The sequence below is a fragment of the Mustela erminea genome, chromosome X (genome assembly GCF_009829155.1).
Source record: "Mustela erminea isolate mMusErm1 chromosome X, mMusErm1.Pri, whole genome shotgun sequence".
NCBI lineage: Eukaryota > Metazoa > Chordata > Mammalia > Carnivora > Mustelidae > Mustela > Mustela erminea.
The window spans coordinates 12401570-12420654 of record NC_045635.1 but is presented as its reverse complement, the minus strand read 5'-3'; the positions used below and the strand labels follow the sequence as shown (position 1 = coordinate 12420654).

The window sequence follows — 19085 nt, the reverse complement described above, 5'->3', positions numbered from 1 at the left end:
ATCTCAGTTTTTGTACAGGGCACAGAGCAGAGTTGGACTTTCAGGAGTCCTTGATAACCATTATTCATCTCATGGTAGTGATCCCCAAACCAAAAGAGCTCAAGCTTGATGTTGTCATCAAGGACTCAGTGGATCCTTCATTTCTGAAGTCATCCTTGGGAGGCCTGGCTTTGTACATGCTGCTTTCCGATTTAAACCTGGACTGAGAAGAATTTAAGAGGGTTAAAATTGTTTAGTATCACAGATAGTCCAGGGGCAATCCCATACTCCTGATATGCATTGACTGTTAAATGAAAAATTATTTTTTCCCTTAGTTTATAGATAGATAGGTATTCATTGGGACTAGATTATGGTACCTAATGATGGGAAGGTATTATGCCCCTTCCCTCTACTCCTGCTTGTGGTGTTCTCTCTCCCTCTAAAATAAATGAAATCTTTATATTTTTAAAGATTTCATTTATTTATTTGTCAGAGAGAGAGAACATAGAAGCAGAGGGAGAAGCAGGCTCCCCACTGAGCAAGGAGCCCAATGCATGACTTGATCCCAGGGTCCTGGGATCATGATCTGAGCTGAAGACAGATGCTTAACCAGCTGAGCCACCCAGCCATCCCAATAAACAAAATCTTTCTAGAAACCGAGAGAAGGGAATGCCTGGGTGGCTTGGTGAGTTAGGTGCCTGCCTTCAGCTCAGGTCATGATCCCGGGGTCCTGGGATTGAGTCCCATATTGGACTCCTTGCTTAGCGGGGAGCCTACTTCTCCCTTGGCCCCTCCCCCTGCTTGCATACACACATTCTCTCTCTCATTCTCTCTTTCAAATAAATAAAATCTTATTTATTTATTTATTTTTAAAAGATTTTATTTATTTATTTGACAGAGAGAGAGGTCATAAGTAGGCAGAGAGAGAGAGGGAAGCAGGCTCCCCACTGAGCAAAGAGCCCTATGTGGGGCTTGATCCCAGGACCCTGGGATCATGACCTGAGCCGAAGGCAGAGGCTTTAACCCACTGAGCCACCCTGGTGCCCCAATAAAATCCTTTTTTTTTTAAAAAGAGAAGAAGAAGAAGAAGACAAGACACAGAGACAGGGACACACAGGGAGAACTCCATAAGACAACAGAGGCAGAGATTAGAGTGATGTATATATAAGGTAAGGAATACTGAGGATTTCTGGCTACCACCAGAAGCTAGAAGAGGCAAGGAAAAATTATTTCATAGAGCCTTCAGAGGGAGCATAGCCCCACCAATATCTTGATTTCAGAATTCTAGCCTCAAGAATTGTGAAAGAGTAAATTTCTGGTTTTTTATTTTACTTTATTTTATTTTATTTTATTTTATTTATTTAACAGAGAGACAGGGAGAGAGCAGAAGCAGGGGGAGCAGCAGGTAGAGATTAGGAGAAGCAGGTGTCCCCTGAGCGGGGAGCCCGATGCAGGGCTTGATCCCAGGACCCCGAGATCATGACCTGTGCTGAAGGAAGACGCTTAACCCACTGAGTCACCCAGGTGCCCCAAATTTCTGTTGTTTGATGCCACCTAGTTTATTGTACTTTCTTACTGTAGACCTATGAAACTAATACAGAAGGCAAATAAGGTAGTTCAGCTCACCTCAGTATGTTTAAGAGAGCACATATGAATAAACAGATTATTCCAGAAATGCTGGGGAATTTGGTAGTTTAGTTAACTGACTAGAGCATTAACCAGCTTACTCAGTACTTAATCTTACCAACAGTGTTACATGTATTAATCTTCTAACTTGTCAGTTGTAATTATAATGATGTAATTATAATCTTTTTTTTAAAGATTTTATTTATTTATTTGATAGAGATCACAAGTAGGCAGAGAGGCAGGCAGAGAGAGGAGGAAGCAGGCTCCCCGCGGAGCAGAGAGCCTAATGTGAGGCTTGATCCCAGGACCCTGGGAACATTACCTGAGCCGAAGGCAGAGGCTTTAATGCACTGAGCCACCCAGGCGCCCTGATGTCACTGTAGCCTAACTAAAAAAGCCACATGGCCACCAAACTACCTATAGATTCTATAAATTAACATGTTCTTAAAGATTTTTTTTATTTGAGAGAGAAAGAGAGTGTGAGTGGGGCAGGGTCAGGGAGAGGGACAAGTAGACTCTTTGCTGAGTGCAGAGGCCAACATGGGCCCCATCTCATGGCCCTGAAGTCATGACCCAAGCCGAAATTAAGAGTCAGACGCTTAAGCAACTGAGCCACCCAGGTGCCCTTTCTGTTCTAATATAGAAGCTAAAGGACTTGGAAAAATCCACAGATCAAAGACTTACATTGAACTGAACCAAATTCTAAGAGGTAGGAGATAATGTGATACAATGCAAACTGAAGCTATATTGCTTTTACTCTTTGATAATTCATAAGACACTTTTAGGTGTTACAAATATTAGATATAGCAAGTATTTGCTCATTATCAAACTAGTTATGGTTATTGAGTCTTGAGTCTTGTAGATTAATTCAGTTTATTCATTTCTGATTTTCCTTTTTTTTTTTTCTTTTTTTGGTAGTCAAAGCCAGTTCTAGTTATTTGACTTTTCTGGCTGTTCAGAACCTGGCTAGTGAGGGCACATTGCTATATGACATCAGAGTCCACACTGGGGTAAAGATTTCTGATGAGATAATCCATGCATCATGATGGAAGAGAGAATAGCAATTTGACCACAGTCATTGGCCCTAGAAGAGAGAACCTGTATAATGAGGTATTCAGCAGTCTTGTGATTTCTCTTAGGCTCTTTCAGCTTTTGGACAATCTCACATTTGCTTTTAGGTTCTCAGAGGATTTCCAAAGTCAGCAAGGTACACATAAAGAGAAGATATTTTGTCCTTATGAGAGCTAGGTAATGTATATAATACTATAGGAACCACATAAGGCCTAACATATTCATTGTTTGGGGCATTTAATTGGCACTCTAGGAAGATGATCTGAATAGTTTCCTGATTGTGATAAAAATGCTGACCTATAAAGTCACTCTTAAAAAAAGAATTCAGTATGTGTCCAGTTTAGGCTACTGCCTGCTTTAAGCGGACTTTGTGTTGATGTGCTGACCAAGAGCTATGACCTCATCAAACATCTCCTGAGGATAAGATTCGAAGAGAACAAAGGTGAGTAACTCAGAGACCATTTATGTAGTTCGGTAGGGGACATGAACAAATATGTAGATATTCTTAATATAAGGCAGAATATGAAAAAGGAGATTCTAAAGATGCAAAGATAAAGTATTATATTATTCTGGATTCAGATGACTCCTTTTAGCCATGGATGTCCTCGGACATAATGATAATGAATTTTGGGTAAATCTTCTTTTATTAGCTAAATCATTAAAGAGTCAATTCATTAAAAGAGCTCAAGTTAAACAAACAATAATTTTGGCTGGTTTCTATCGACAACATTTTAGAATTTTTGAGTGAAGAGACAGTGTCTTATTATTTTGTTTTTCCCATATTATATAGGACAGGCATGAATGATAGATACTCAATAAGTACTTGATGATTTCATTCCTAATGTGAATCTGACACTAGAAGCTATGAATAATATTTTTTGTTAATTGTTTTTTATAAGAAGTTGGTACAAATTTGGCTGTATCTGTGAAACTTTACAGATGTATTTATTCTTTGCCCCAGTAATTCCACCTTTGGACATTACCCCTATGATACATGTGTACATGGAAGAAAGGCCATGTGTGTAAGGCTATTCATGGCTGCATTGTTCACAACTTCGTGTCTGCAATAGTGTCCTATTTTATTGGAGCACAGCCATGCCCTATCATTTACATACTGTCTCAGGCTGTTTTTGTGCTGCATGGGCAGGACTAAGTGGTTGCCGCTGAAACTACGTGGCTTGCAAAACCTAAAATAGTTACTGTCTGGCCTTAAAAAAAACAAAAAGCTTACTAAATCTCACGCCAACCCCCCCAAGCTCTAAGTGATTCAATTTAACAAAATCTTACATGTGCTCCTATAGTGCATGCACATACAAGTACAGAGTTGTTAAAATATGAAAGAGTTAAAAAGAAAACCTAAACCATCAACTTCACGCTTGAGAATGTACAGAGGAGATGGTATTATCTTTTAGTTTGAGAATGCTTCCCCTCAAGAGAGGAAAGACAGAAAGTGAGGTTGCTTTATCATTATTTGACAAGGATTCTTGGGGTATACACTGTGGGGAAGGTACTGCTGGGATTGCAGGATGCAGAGACGAACAAAGCATGATCTTTCTTCTCTAGAGCTCACAGTCTAGCCAGGGAGTCAGACATGTGAAATTATTATGATACAAAATGTTGAGCTCTGTGAGAAAGAGAAGGTAAAAGTGCTATGAGAACAACAGCAGCCGCAGAAAATGTGTGAATCTGCCCAAGGCCCTTTTTTTTTTTTTTTTAAATCGTGCACTATAACTGAAAAAGGATATTCACAAAAGGGAGTCATGTTGAAATAAAAATTGCCAATGAGACAGGTTTTACTCTTTATGAGCAAACAAAGATGGTGGAAGAACATTTGTCTAATTTAAAACCTAAACAAATGTTTAGACTCAAGAATATTACTGTATCTTGTCTTTTTTTTTTTTTTCAGTGTTCTAACTTTATGCAGCTAGATTTATTTTCTGAATGCTGACCTATTTAAACTTTTACAGTGGCTCATTTGGTGCTTCACGAAAATAAAATCTGCATCTTACTGTCACAGGCATTTTTCACAGAAGTAAAATTTATTTTCCTTTTGGTTTACCGTAGGTTTAGCAAATAATAGAAGCATATCAGTCTGTAAGTGTGTTTAAAAATGAAGAGAGTATTCATCCATGTGAATGGAGGGAGATGAAAAACCATCAGCTTCACTTCTGGCATGCTGAGTTTTCATTTTCATTTTAAATTAGTTCCCACCATTTGTTCTGGAGGCTGTATATTTGAGGTTTCTTTGGTATTCCTCAGATACAGAACCAAATGCAAAGATGAATGACAGAATGGTTGATACATAAAGTAGAAAATTTGAGTTAACATTACATTTCCTCGATGGCTTCCTTTGGCTCCCACAGACCAATTCTCTACCCTTTTTACTCTCCTTCATGGATAGAAAGACGGCCCTGCAAGGAGTCCATGAATGCACTTCGTGTTTCGTGGCTTCTGGGTGAGTTCAACCAGTAGGAAGACCTGGGAGATGGCAGAAAGGGAAGGGAGTGAATGAAGTTCGGGGTGTTTATTTCCTTGCTCAGTCCTATAGGATCATCCTAAGCCACATCCCTTGGCCAAAGGAAGGACGCGTAGTGAATTTCAATCAATTCTCATTGTCTACAGGTTCTAGTAACTGCCTTCCTCTTAGCAATTCTATGCCTCAAGGTTAGTTGTAACTAACCTTGGAGTACCATTCCTAGTGATTTCCCTATTGCTTCTCACACATTTGTCAATAGTTTCTTTATAAAACTCTCCTCAAATTAGCCCAGCTGACTGTGCCATGCCAGGGAATTGAGGGATTCAGTATATTCCTGTAAGGTTGAGATTTAAGATTCAAAATCTTAAATGCATAGAGGAACTTTCTATTAAGAGAACACAGAGATGGCTCTTTTTATAAAAGGAAGAATTTTATAAATCTAAATGGGCATCGATGAATTAATTTTTAAAAATCTGATTTATATATTAAGTTTACATAGAATGATGCTTTTAAAAAATTTTTTTAAGAATTTTTTTGGTAAGGGGCGCCTGGGTGGCTCAGTGAGTTGGGCTGCTGCCTTCGGCTCAGGTCATGATCTCAGGGCCCTGGGATCGAGTCCCACATCGGGCTCTCTGCTCAGCAGGGAGCCTGCTTCCTCCTTCTCTCTGCCTGCCTCTCTGCCTACTTCTGATCTCGCTCTGTCAAATAAATAAATAAAAAATCTTTAAAAAAAAAAAAAGAATTTTTTTGGTAAGATTTTATTTATTTATTTGACAGACAGAGATCACAAGTAGGCAGAGAGGCAGGCAAAGAGAGAGAGAAGCAGGCCCCCCCGCCAAGCAGAGAGCCCGATGTGGGGCTAAATCCCAGGACTCTGGGATCATGACCTGAGCTGAAGGCAGAGGATTTAACCCACTGAGCCACCCAGGTGCCCCGATGCTTTTTTTTCATACAGTTTCAAGTTCAGGGTTTTCAGATACCATTCAGAATACATCTCATTCCTCTTTCTCAAGACAGTCACTCAAATATTCAAAGTTATCTACTATTTTGTCCCCCTGAGGTTCCTCTTCATTATGATGAGCCATGCCTCACTCAAGTCCAACAAATGCTCCATAGGGGACAAAATTTTAAATTTGTTCACTATCCTGATTTGTCTCCACTGAATACGCTTTGTTGGAAGCATCCAGATTGCCTGACTCAAATTATAGGCAAAAGTAAAAATTTGAATCAAATTCACTAGCATCCATAGAACACTAAGATATAATCAAATTCCTGTAAGGTGCTTGAGGGGTCCTGTTGAAAAAACACAAGTCTGCCCTATAAACTGAAGGTGGTCTGACTAGGGCAGAAAAACTTCAGTCCACCTGCCACTTCCCGCATTCTGCATGCCACACTTATAGGACTTCATTTATTTCCCAGTTTTGCTGCCCCCTCTCCACAGTTATAGCACACAAATGAGTTATATGAATCCTCTGGTAAACCACAAACCTTCAAGTCTTTTTCAAACATGGAGTTGTTAAGCTAAATTTCCCCTATCCTATATTCGTATGGCCATTAGTTTTTTGTTTTGTTTTGGTTTGATTTGGGTTGGGTTTTTTTGTTCGTTTGTTTTGTGTTTTTGACAAAAGGGCACTTCATGACCTTTGCCCCTACTTCACTGCTTATTGGCTGGGCAGTCTCACCTTGAACCTCATGTTAGGGTGAAGACTAAGAAGCCATAACGAAGAAAACCTTCATACAGTGGCTTATATATCATATACTAGCTGTGATGTGAGCAATTTGAGTCATCAGAGAAGCTTTGCTCCATTTGGTTGTCCAGGTCCTTTCATCTTATAGTACAGCCATTCTCCTAGAACACTATTTTCATCTGCTCCTTGATGCTGGACCACTGTCAAGTCTATTCTCGTTCTAGCCAGTGAGAAAAGGAAGGAGAGTATATAAGAGGCACCTCAATATCTTAACAAACCTGGAAGTAGGACTCATCATGTGTGGCAAGATTTAAGGGGTCAAAACTTAGTCATGTGACCACAGCTAACTGCAAGAAGGCTGGGAAATATACAGACTTTGGTGGTCAACTACCAGTTTCCACTACTAACCACATCATCTTAGATGCTTTCTATCATTCATTTATTCATTCATTCATTTGCCCATTCATAAAACTTTCATTGAGAACTTAGTGTCAGGCACTCAAGTACATGCTGGAGGAATGCAAAAGTTCACAAGACAGGGGCCATACAATGAAACAACTGAAAAATCTAGTCTGATGAAACTTCTTTGAATCTGAATCATTCTACCTAGCATATTACTTAACATACCCAGGTCCCTGTTATTTTTGTGTTTGGTCTGTATATCACCAATATTCTCATCCAAATCCATGATCAACATGTTACATGGTCAGAGGTGAGAATAGAATCTTTCGGTAGCCACTAGGAACTTCCTCCTAGGTTGACTTGACTCAGCAATGAGTTTCTATGAGGTAAGGATATTCAGTCATTAAAATCCAACCAAATCTCATTCATCCTGTCCTCAGTGATATCTTGACAGACTCTGTCTGTGACCTAGTCTTCAGGTTCTCTCTCTTTTTTTTTTTTTAGATTTATTTATTTATTTGACAGACAGAGATCACAAGTAGACAGATAGGCAGGCCGAGAGAGAGAGAGAGGAGGAAGCAGGCTCCCCGCCGAGCAGAGAGCCCGATGCGGGGCTCAATCCCAGGACACCGGGATCATGACCCGAATCGAAGGCAGTGGCTTTAACCCACTGAGCCACCCAGACGCCCCAATTGGAGCCATTTTAAAATAGAGCCAGAATGGCCATTTGGAAAAACTGCCTTAACCCATCTTTTTTTGAACTGGGCAAAACCTTTGGAGTAGGCAAAATGGCAGTTGTTTTAAGCAATTGCTTGAGAAGTCAGCCAGAGAATGAATATCCTGATCAGCAGACTGAGGGTTGTGGACTTTTTGAAGATAGAATCGGTAGTTAATTAATGTATAACCTAGAGTATCTTAGCTTGACCCATAGAAAAAATTTTGCTTTTCTTTATCTCATGTAATTGCCCGCCCTTTCCCTCATAGAAACCCCTTGCTCGCATCCTACAAATGGGGCACTATTTGGGTTTTTACCTGATTCTGTGCTCCCCAGATTATTAATTCTTTACTCCCAAATAAATGTCTGTTTGCCTCTCATTGTGGCTTTTTATTTTCAGGTTAACACCTTTAACCAAGAGTCATTTGGTGGGCTAGTAAAGCGGTGTTGTAATCAATAAAAATTTGGGGGAAATGTTTTCTAGGTCATTATGCACCATTTTGAGAGCTTTCCCTCTAGCATTACAATACAGGCACCCCCCCCCTTGTTTGTGATCTCAGTTTCAAAAACCAATGCATTTCTTATTGGCATAAAGATCAGTTGAATACATTGATATAAAGTTCAGTGTAAAAGAAAAGCTAGTCCATTTTATGATGAGTTTTCACATTTAAGAGAAAAGATCAGGTTAAGCCATCAGAATAGTCAAAATTTTATTTATTTATTTATTTTCAAAGATTTTTACAATTTCTTAGAGAGAGAGAGAGTAGGTGCGAGCGTGGGGGGAGAGGGGATGGGAGGGACAGAGGGAGATGCAGACTCCCTGTGGGACTCCATTGTAGGACTCCATCGTAGGACCCTGAGCCAGAGGCAGATGCTTAACTGACTGAGCCATGCAGGCGCCCCCAGAATAGAAAAAAATTTTAGAGGATGGTAAAGAAAATTTGCTTTAGACCATTTACACTGACTACATGGGGCAGTTTGCTTTGAGCAGAAAGCGCACGAACAAGGCCTATGACATAAATAAATGAATAAAAAACTTTTATTGTAGTCATAGACAAGGAGTAATGGTTTGGTAGTATGCTTTTGAGAAATTAACTCAGGGACTGACAGCTGCATTATTAAGCATGAAAAGGATTTTTACGAAGAGCAAACACACATTTATTTTCCTGCATTTGAAAACTTTGTTCATTAGTGAAACAGCTCATTTAGATTTCCCTAAAGAAAACCCTGCTGTACAAACTTCAGGAGTCAGGCTTGCATTTCAGAATTCTTAAAAACATGCCCAAATGATGAAGAAGCTTAATTACCTTCATCTAGTGAACACCAAGACAAAGGTGAGGCCAAGAAGCAAGCTGGAGGGGGGGACCACAGGAAAGTTGAGGGCAAGTTGAAGCTTACCATAAGGTGCCCTTCCTCATCTTGCTTTTCAATGTTACCTGTCCCCACCACCTTCTGCCCCCCAAAACATCCCCCAAAACTTCTCAGCCCCCAAACAAATCCATACTCAGTAGAAATAACACCAAAACCCTAAAAACCTCACCCTTGGAAATGTAAGACTTTCAGTTGCCCTGTGCATGTCATGAAAAAGGTAATTATCGAGTCTCCTATACAAGAGTTGTTCCAGGAAGAACTGAGTCCCCTGGGATCTTTAGGAGAAAGGATGGCACTCATATGTATGGCAAATGAATATTCATGGGGAGTCGTTAGGACAGTTAATGGACAGAACTAATTGTAGGTGACTAATGGGAGTGGGAAGCCTCTCAGGACAGCTAAATCCTTGAGCATATGGATTAACACTCAAAACAGAAAGCCTAACAAGCAAAGTATGGACACCCGTGATCAACAGTTCCCAAGACCAATGTCAATGCTAGAATGCAAAGTTCCTTCAAATGGATGAAAGATCTAAAAACTATTTTGAGTGCTTTGGTGAGTACTGTGAAGTGTGTAAACCTGGTGATTCACAGACCTGTACCCCTGGGGATAAAAACATATGTTTATAAAAAATAAAAAATTAAAAAATAAATAAAAAAATAAAAACTATTTTGAAAGAAACAATCAAAGAAATCATGAGTGATTTCCTTTATAACTTAGGAGTAATGAAAGACTTGCAAATTATGAGTCAAACTCTAGAAGCTACAAAAGAAAAGATAAGTTTACATATTAGACTACAGTAAAAACAAACCAGGGGCGTCTGGGTGGTGCAGTTGGTCGGGCATCCAACTCTTGGTTTCAGCTCAGGTTGTGATCTCAGAGTCATGGGATTGAGCCCCTCATTGGGATCTATTCTCAGTGCACAGTCTGCTTGGGATTCTCTCTCCCTCTTCCTCTGCCCCCACATCCCCTTAAATAAATAAATAAAAACAACAACAACAACAACAACAAAAATACCCCACAACATTTGCCTGGCTTAAAATATCGTAAGAAAAGGTGTAGGATAAATGACAAACTGGGAGAAGCTTTTGTAACTTAAATCACAAAATAAAAGACAATATCCTTCCTAAAATCTATATGAAAAAGCCCAAGTGCAAAATAGAAAAATGAACAGTATAGCAAAAGAAATGTACGTAGATGACCAAGCTCACCAATAATAGCAGAAATGCAGATTAAAATACATCAAGTGACTATTTCTCACCTCCATATTTCAAATGAACAAATATTTCAGAGTTTGACAGCTCATGCTGTAGACAAGGCTGAGAGGAAACAAACCCTCATAAAACATTGCTGGTGGGAAAGCAAACTATAGCTTCTATGGAAGGGAGTTTTGTAACGTCTCTTGAAATTACAGATGCATTTATTCTGAGGGAACCCCTCTTCTGGGAGTCTATCTGAAATATATTTCTTTTTTTTTTTTTTTAAAGATTTTATTTATTTATTTGACAGACAGAGATCACAAGTAGGCAGAGAGGCAGGCAGAGAGAGAGGAGGAAGCAGGCTCCCTGCTGAGCAGAGAGCCCGATGTGGGACTCGATCCCAGGACCCTGAGATCATGACCTGAGCCGAAGGCAGCGGCTTAACCCACTGAGCTACCCAGGCGCCCCTGAAATATATTTCTGAACATTTATGTAATGACAGATGCACAGGGTTATTGATTGCAAAAGATTGGTAACAACCCAGACATGCATGATAAAGGACTCGTTAAACTACCCTGAGTTCATACCACGGGGTTCTGTGCAGCCATAAAAATGGACAGAGAGGGGCGCCTGGGTGGCTCAGTGGGTTAAAGCCTCTGCCTTTGGCTTGGGTCATGATCCTGGGGTCCTGGGATTGAACCCCGCATCGGGCTCTTTGCTCAGCAGGGAGCCTGCTTCCTCCTCTCTCTCTGCCTGCCTCTCTGCCTACTTGTGACCTCTGACTGTCAAATAAATAAAATAAAAAATCTTTTTAAAAAAATGGACAGAGAAAGATGCTGATACGGTGTGGTCTCTGGGCACTTTTTGTTCAGTGCAAAGTGCGAGGTGCAAAACCTTGTATGTGGCAAACTATGTTTTGCGCAATTCAGGAGTGGAAGATGAGACTACATCTATATAGTTGCCTCAGTTTGCAGGAAGAAATGCTGGAAGGTTAAATAAACAACTTACTAAAATGGCTGCCTCTAGGGAGTGGGAGGTGGAAAGGAAGAAAATGGAGGGAGGAAGCAAGAATTATCTGAGTTAACCTTTTCACATAGTTTATACTCCGAAGCACATCAATGTTTTACGTATGCAAAAGAGAAAGTGTATTTAGAATGTCAACAAATGCCTAACTTGAAAATAGAAAGAAATAATAGAGTAATTGAAATAAATGCTCTAACTTCATTCAAATTGATAACATCACTTCAGAGAGATAAACTGTATTTCGGGAGACTTTAGGACATAGAACTTGTACTGTGCGTCCTCCGTGTACATTCTTTGCCAGGTCGGCGGAAACAAGAATGGTGAGAAAGTGAAGTGTGGTTGTCAGGGAGAGGCAGGGTCCTGGTGGTGTTTGTGGGACCTGAAGCCAGAGCAGAGTGGATGCTTATATACTGTATATCTGAATATTTAAAAGCTGTCAGTCAAGCTAACAAACTGTTAAATAAAATAGATTCTCAGGGCGCCTGGGTGGCTCAGTGGGTTAAAGCCTCTGCCTCCGGCCCAGGTCATGATCTTAGGGTCCTGGGATCGAGCCCCACATCGGGCTCTCTGCTCCGCGGGGAGCCTGCTTCCCCCTCTCTGCCTGCCTCTCTGCCTATTCGTGATCTCTCTCTGTCAAATAAATAAATAAAATATTTTAAAAATAATAATAAATTAAAAATAAATAAATAAAAATAAAATGGGTTCTCTCCCACTACCTTGACAGGTGTACCTCCGTCATGAGTGGAAAGCCAGGTTTAAGTGTAGGATTCTCTTGGATTCCTTGGGCTCCGTAGCACACTGTGGCAGTTTAGAGGGTCGCTGCCTTTCTCTTCCTATTTCAGTATCTGCACCACCCGGTGAGAAGGCTCCCATGCGTACATGTGAATACCCCACTCCATGTTTTTAGGCTCCGCCCATCCTTTCACAACACAGAGCAATTCTTCTGCCATCCCTGTAGCCTCGCAGAGTGCACACAGGCTGACGCGTCTTGGGAAAATGTTGGCCCGGGCTCTGGGAGCAGGCTTGGGGCCTTTTGGGAAAGGAATTCCTAGATCTGGAGGTCTCCAAAATACGATCTAGAAGAGGGAGCACATCTTCTTAACCCTTCCTTAGTCCCCCTGCCCAGATCTAAGTTAGGCTTGAGGGACAGTACGGCAAGATGATTTATTATAGCATGAAATTTTATTTATTCTCTTGATATTGTCTACTTCCGTTATTTCAAATAAGTCCTAGTATTTCCCTACCTCAGGGACTTCCTGCAGGCCAGAAAATTTCATGTCAGGCAAGGTGCTCACGTGAGGTAAGATGATTGGGCGCGCAGAAGCAAGTGTTTTTTGTTTTTGTTTCTGTTTTTGAGGACAGCAAGAGGGAGAGGTGGAGAAATTTGTTGTCAACTGGACATGGCTGGAAGTTGGACATCCTGGAGGAATGGGGGTTTGTTAGGAAGAAGAGGAGGTGATGTGTGCTGAGGTTATCATCTTGAGGTGTCTGGTAGTAATTCTCAAGGCTGATGGAATGTGGTTTTGGATTTGGACCGTTTGATGATGGAACTCACACTAATAGGTAGCAGCTGGAGGCTTGGTTCGAAAGAGGAAGAAGGTATTGATGTTTGTGATAAGAAGATTTACGCTTTCAGGGCACTTAGCTGACTTGTTGGTTAAGCATCTGCCTTCGGCTCAGTTCATGACCCTGGAGTCCTGGGAGCAAGCCCCGCATTGGGCTCCCTGCTTGGTGGGGAGCCTGCTTTTCCTTCTCCCTCTGCCTGCCACTTCCTCTGCTCATGCTCTGTCTCTCTCTGTGTCAAATAAATAAATAAAATTTTTTTTTAAAAAAGAAGAGAAGATTTATGCTTTCAGTGTGCTGAAATTTTGGTTATTTAATTAGACTACTTATCTAATCTGATCATCAGCTTACTACATTGGCCGCATGTGAGATACCATACATACATGCAGGGAAATAGAGAAAATTCTTCTTTTTTCCCACTGAAAATATCTCTGACATAGATGGTCTTACCTACTAAAAATGACTCTTTTTTCCCTTGGCGTTATCCAGTCCTTCCCAGGTTTTACGTGGGGAATAATGTCTAGTAAAGTTTGCATACGGGTCTCTGTGTGGTTTTGTAGTAGCTTAGAGTAGTGGGATACAAAGTGTGGTCTCAGAGATTCTGTGGACTGATCATGGTACTGGAAGTTAACACTCCCAGCGAGTAAACAGAGAGTGGGGGAGAAAGAACCTTAGAAGCATTTAAAATCTATATGAATGAACCTTTAAAATGTGCTAAGTGAAATAAACCAGACACAAAAGGACAAATATTATATAATTTCACTTATGTGAGGTGCCCAGAATAGACAAATTTATAGAGACAGAAAGTAGAATGGTGGTTACCATTGGCTGAGAGGAAGAAGGAACGCCAATGACCATGCCAAAAATGGCTAAAATGGTAAATTTTATGTTATATATATTTTATCGCAATAAAAAGTATTAAAAACAAATGTACAGAAAATTTCTGTTTATTGAACCTAATTTAAAAATCCAGTAAAAATGTAATAATAAAAAATTTAAAAATAAAATGAATCAAATTTAAAAAAATAAAATAAATCAGGTCCTGTATCTTGCATGTCTTTAGGGTTTTTTTCCCTATTTCATTATTCCAAGGATTTGTTTCTGTTGTATTTGTGCAAAAGTACTGGTCCACAGTAGATTAAACCTAAAAACAAAACACACAAAATGAACTTAGTCGTTCAGTACAGATCTTAGCTGTGCACTGTGCTATATACTGGACTGTGTTGAAGTCCTAACCCCCCAGGGTGGCTATATTTGGATAAGGAAGGCTTTAAGCTTAAATGAGGTGATAAGAGTGGTGCACTGATTCAGTAAGAGGAGACACCAGAGAGCTGGTCTCTGTCTGCCGCGTGAGGGCACAGTGAGAAGGCAGCCATCTCCCAGCTACGCAGCAGTCTCGCCAGGAAATGAATTGGCCAGCACATCAATCTTGGACTTACCAGCTTCTAGAACGGTGAGGAAAGAAATTTCTGTTATTTAAGGCACCCAGTTTGTGGTATTTTGTTATGGCAGCCCAAGCTGACTTACAGCTACTGGCTTAGAGGATCAGCGTGAAGTCACGGCTGCTGGTCTGTGGTCTGCCTTCAAGACCAGGGAAGCCATGTTGGAGGTAGTGTGCCGAGAGGAGAAGAACAGCTCAGTTCTGTAAGATTGAAAAAAGAAATGTCTCTGAAGTGGCTTGATGATATTCCGGGTCTTAACTGCAGCTTCAAGAGAGATATATACCCGAATAATAGGGAATATTCACAGTGTTTTGAATAGGGAGAAGTGTACTGTTGAATAAGAATGTCAATGCTAGGGTGTCTGGGTGACTCAGTCAGTTAAGCGTCTGCCTTTGGCTCAGGTCATGATCCCAGGGTCTTGGGATTGAGCCCCGCTTTGGGTTGTCTGCTCAGCGGGGAGTCTGCTTCTCCCTCTCCCACTCCTGCTGCTCGTGTTCCCTCTCTTGCTGTCTCTATCTCTGTCAAGTAAATAAATAAAATCTTTACAAAAAAATAATGTCAGTGCTAACTGGAAGATGTTAACAAATCCTAGTCTTCTAGAAGGCTTGTAACCCTCACTTGAACCAGTGTTCACAGAGGTTGAAACAGTGAGCTTTTATTTAGGCTGAATGGAAAACAAAGTTATTACTGAAAAATCGGCAGCAATTCTAGGATAAGACATATGCTATTATCTATCACAATGGAAGAAGAGAAGAACCACTTCTGTTTTGATCAAAAGACTCAGGGCACCATGAAGCAATTTAATTTAACGCCATACTGTGTGCATTTTATATAAAATTGAATGTGAAAGTTTCTTCTCTTGGACTCATTTAATAGTGACACATTAAAACTCTTAGAGAAGTGAGACCTTGATGGCCCAGAGAAATAAAAATGTATAGTCCTTGGTCTGTGAGGGTGCCATGAGAGTATGTTTCCTGAATTGGTCTAAATTTTGGGGTTCTCTTAATCAGTTTCCCTTTCTAGCCTGATCCTCCCTGTGGCCTGTCACAGCAGCCATAGGACATACTCGTGGATCAGGGGTAGGGTTTGTAGACAGGAGGTAGAGCATTCATTTCATCATTGAATAACATTCCATTTCATGTGTATATAAATTATGATTTATGTATCCAATTTACCATCCATGGATATCTGAATTGATTACTTTATGTATTGTTAGTACAAATGTGATTCTATTTATATGATTATAAATGTCTTCTAGTACAAGAGTTTTCCAGAATATATTTCCAGAAATAGAATAAATGGGTGTTGGTCCATTATATTTTTAGTAGATAATGCCAAAGAGTCTTCTAAAGTGGATGGTTGAAAGACCATTGGTTCCTATTATCAATCTGTAAATTATTTTAGGGTTTCTTATAAATAATAACAGTTTTTCTAAATCCTTAAATCTTAGAGTTTTTTGCTTTATCTTCCTTCACTGGCTAAGGACCTTCAGTACAATGTTAAAGAAGTGGTAGTAATGAACCTTCCTGTGCTCTGATTGTAGAGGAAATACTTCCAATATTTTGCTATAAGTGTGGTACTTGATGTGGGTTTATTTTTTAGAGAGATTGATTATCAAGACAAGGCAGTTTCTTTTTATTCGTATTTGCTAAGAATTTATGCTCTTGTTTTTTATAAACCAAAACTTTATTATTTTTAAATATATGATACATATTTAATGTCAATAGTTTAAACCATACAGAGCAATACAAAGAATAATTTTAAAGATTACTGTAGGGGTGTTGTTGGTTGAATGTCTGACTCTTGATTTCAGCTCAAATCATGATTTAGGGGTTGTGAGATAGAGCCCCCTGTTCGGCTCTGTGCTCAGTGGGGAGTCTGCTGGAGATTCTCTCCCCTTACACCACCCCATGCCTGTGTGCTCACTCTCCCTCTCTGTCTCTCAAATAAATAAGTAAATAAATAAATCTTTTTTTTTTTTTTTTTAAAGTTCCTTGTATGGGTTCCTGTCCAAATTTTCCCAGTTTACTCCAAAAGATTCTCTCAGCAGATACTTATGTTGCTGGAGTCCTTAGTGAGACATCTATATTGCAAATATTTTCTTTTATATGTATTGCCTTAGCCTTTTACTTTTTTAATGGGATATTCTAGAGAAAAAATTAATTTTGATGAAGTTCAATTCATCAACTTATTATAGTTTGTTCTTTTTATATCCTATTTAAGAAACACTTGTTTACCCTGAGCTGATAAATATTTTCTCTTACATTTTCTTTTAAAAGTCCTATATTTTAACTTTTACATCTGGGTCTACAATCTATTTTGATTTAGTTTTTATATATAATATGAGGTAGGGGTTAAGGTTTACGTTTTTCAAGTGGATATCCAGTTCCCAGCATTGTTTATTGAAAAGACTTTCCTTTCCCCACCTTGAATTGGCTTTGACTACTGTAGCTTTATAGCAAGTCTAAAAATTAGGAAGTGTGAGTCCTCTTTGTTATTTTCAAAATTGTTTTGGCTTTTCTAGATCCTATGGATTTCCTTATAAACTTTTTTTTTTTTAAAGATTTTATTTATTTATTTGACAGAGAGAGATCACAAGTAGGCAGAGAGGCAGGCAGAGAGAGAGAGGGAAGCAGGCTCCCCGCTGAGCAGAGAGCCCGATGCGGGGGCTCAATCCCAGGACCCTGAGATCATAACCTGAGCCGAAGGCAGCGGCTTAACCCACTGAGCCACCCAGGCGCCCCCTTATAAACTTTAAAATTAGATTATCAGTTTCTACAAAAAAAGATTTTTGAGAATTTGATTAGTATATTGGGTTTATAGAATAATTTGGTAGAAAATTGAGATTTTAACATTATCTTATATCCCATATGCCAGAAATTGTATATGTTCTATTTATACTTTGAATAACTTGCTGGTGAAACAGATAAACAAATCCCAGTATATTTTCTTTTCCTTGAGGCAAGGTTGTGTGTATTATGTGAGTCTCTTTGAGTCTGAAAATTCTGGGGTACTTTTCCTTAAGGGCCAGCAAAGTACCAGTGGTGGACTTACTCTTCCACTGTCTACCCTAAGTCATTATGTTGGCAGCTTGGAACTAAGAATCAGAGTTAAGGATTTATATCTTCACGGCATGCTGGCTTAAATTTCTTTTTTAAAAAATATATTTAATTTTTTATTTTAAAGAAGCTCCACACACCAAGGTGTGGCTTGAACTCATGACCCCTTTTTTATTTTAAGTAAGCTCCACACACCAAGGTGTGGCTTGAACTCATGACCCCAAGATCAAGAGTTTCATGCTTCACTGACTAAGCCAGCTGGGTACCCTTAGATTTCCTTTCAACAGACTTTGGAGATTTAATTAAAATAATTTTGAGTGTCATAATGAAGCCTCTTAGCGTTATTTTATTTTATTCAGGTACAGTTGACATACAATATTATATTAGTTTCAGGTGGATAACATAATGACTTGATTTCTCTGTGTATTGCAAATGATCACCATAGTAAATCTAGTTAACATCTACCACCACACATAGTTACAGAATTTTTTTCTTGTGATGAGAACATTTAGATTTATTCCTTTAGCAACTTTCAAATGTGCAATACAGTATTATTAGCTACTATTAACATAGTAGCCATGCTATATATTATATCCACATGACTTATTTATTTTACAACTGAAAGTTTGTACATGTTGACCCACTTCACTTATTTCACCCACTCCCCAACCCCATCTTTGGCAACCACCAATCTGTTCTCTGTATCCATGAGCTCAGTTTTTTATTTTTTAATTCCATTACATATCTATCTATCTATCTATCTATCTAGATAGATATCTAGAAATCTATATATGTATATGTATATAGATAATCTAGATATCTAGATATGTATATGTATATGTATATAGATATCTAGATATGTATATGTATATAGATAGCTAGATATCTATATCTATATAGATAGATAGATATGTAATGGAATTAAAAAATTAAAAACTGAGCTCATGGATACAGAGAACAGATTGGTGGTTGCCAAAGACGGGGTTGGCATATATATAGATATATAGATATATATAGATATATATGTATGTATATCTAGATCTACATATATATATACCAATTTCTTTATCCATTCATCTGTCAATGGATTCTTAGGTTGTTTCCCTACCTTGGCTATTGTGAATAATGTGACAGTGAATATGGGGGTACACATAGCTTGAAATGAGGGATGGAAAAGATATGGCATGCAAATGGGAACTAAAAGAGATCAGGGGTAGTAGCTATATTTACATCAGACAAAATAGACCTTAAGTCAGCAACTGTAAGAGAGGGGCGCCTGGGTGGCTCAGTGGGTTAAAGCCTCTGCCTTCGGCTCGGGTCATGATCCCAGTGTCCTGGGATTGAGCCCCACATTGGGCTCTCTGCTCAGCAGGGAGCCTGCTTCCTCCTCTCTCTCTGCCTGCCTCTCTGCCTACTTATGATCTCTGTCTGTCCAAAAAATAAATAAATCTTAAAAAAAAACTTTAAGAGA

The 19085-nt window shown here is 39.3% G+C and overlaps 1 long non-coding RNA gene across 1 annotated transcript; it reads right to left on the bottom strand.

The window, feature by feature from the left end:
* Positions 1–3853: 3853 nt before the first annotated feature.
* On the bottom strand, positions 3854–18257 carry LOC116583233. The gene is made up of 3 exons (XR_004282659.1): positions 18247–18257; positions 12624–12626; positions 3854–3902 (listed from the first exon to the last, which is right to left on the bottom strand). It is a non-coding gene; the product is annotated as an uncharacterized LOC116583233 (long non-coding RNA).
* Positions 18258–19085: the final 828 nt, after the last annotated feature.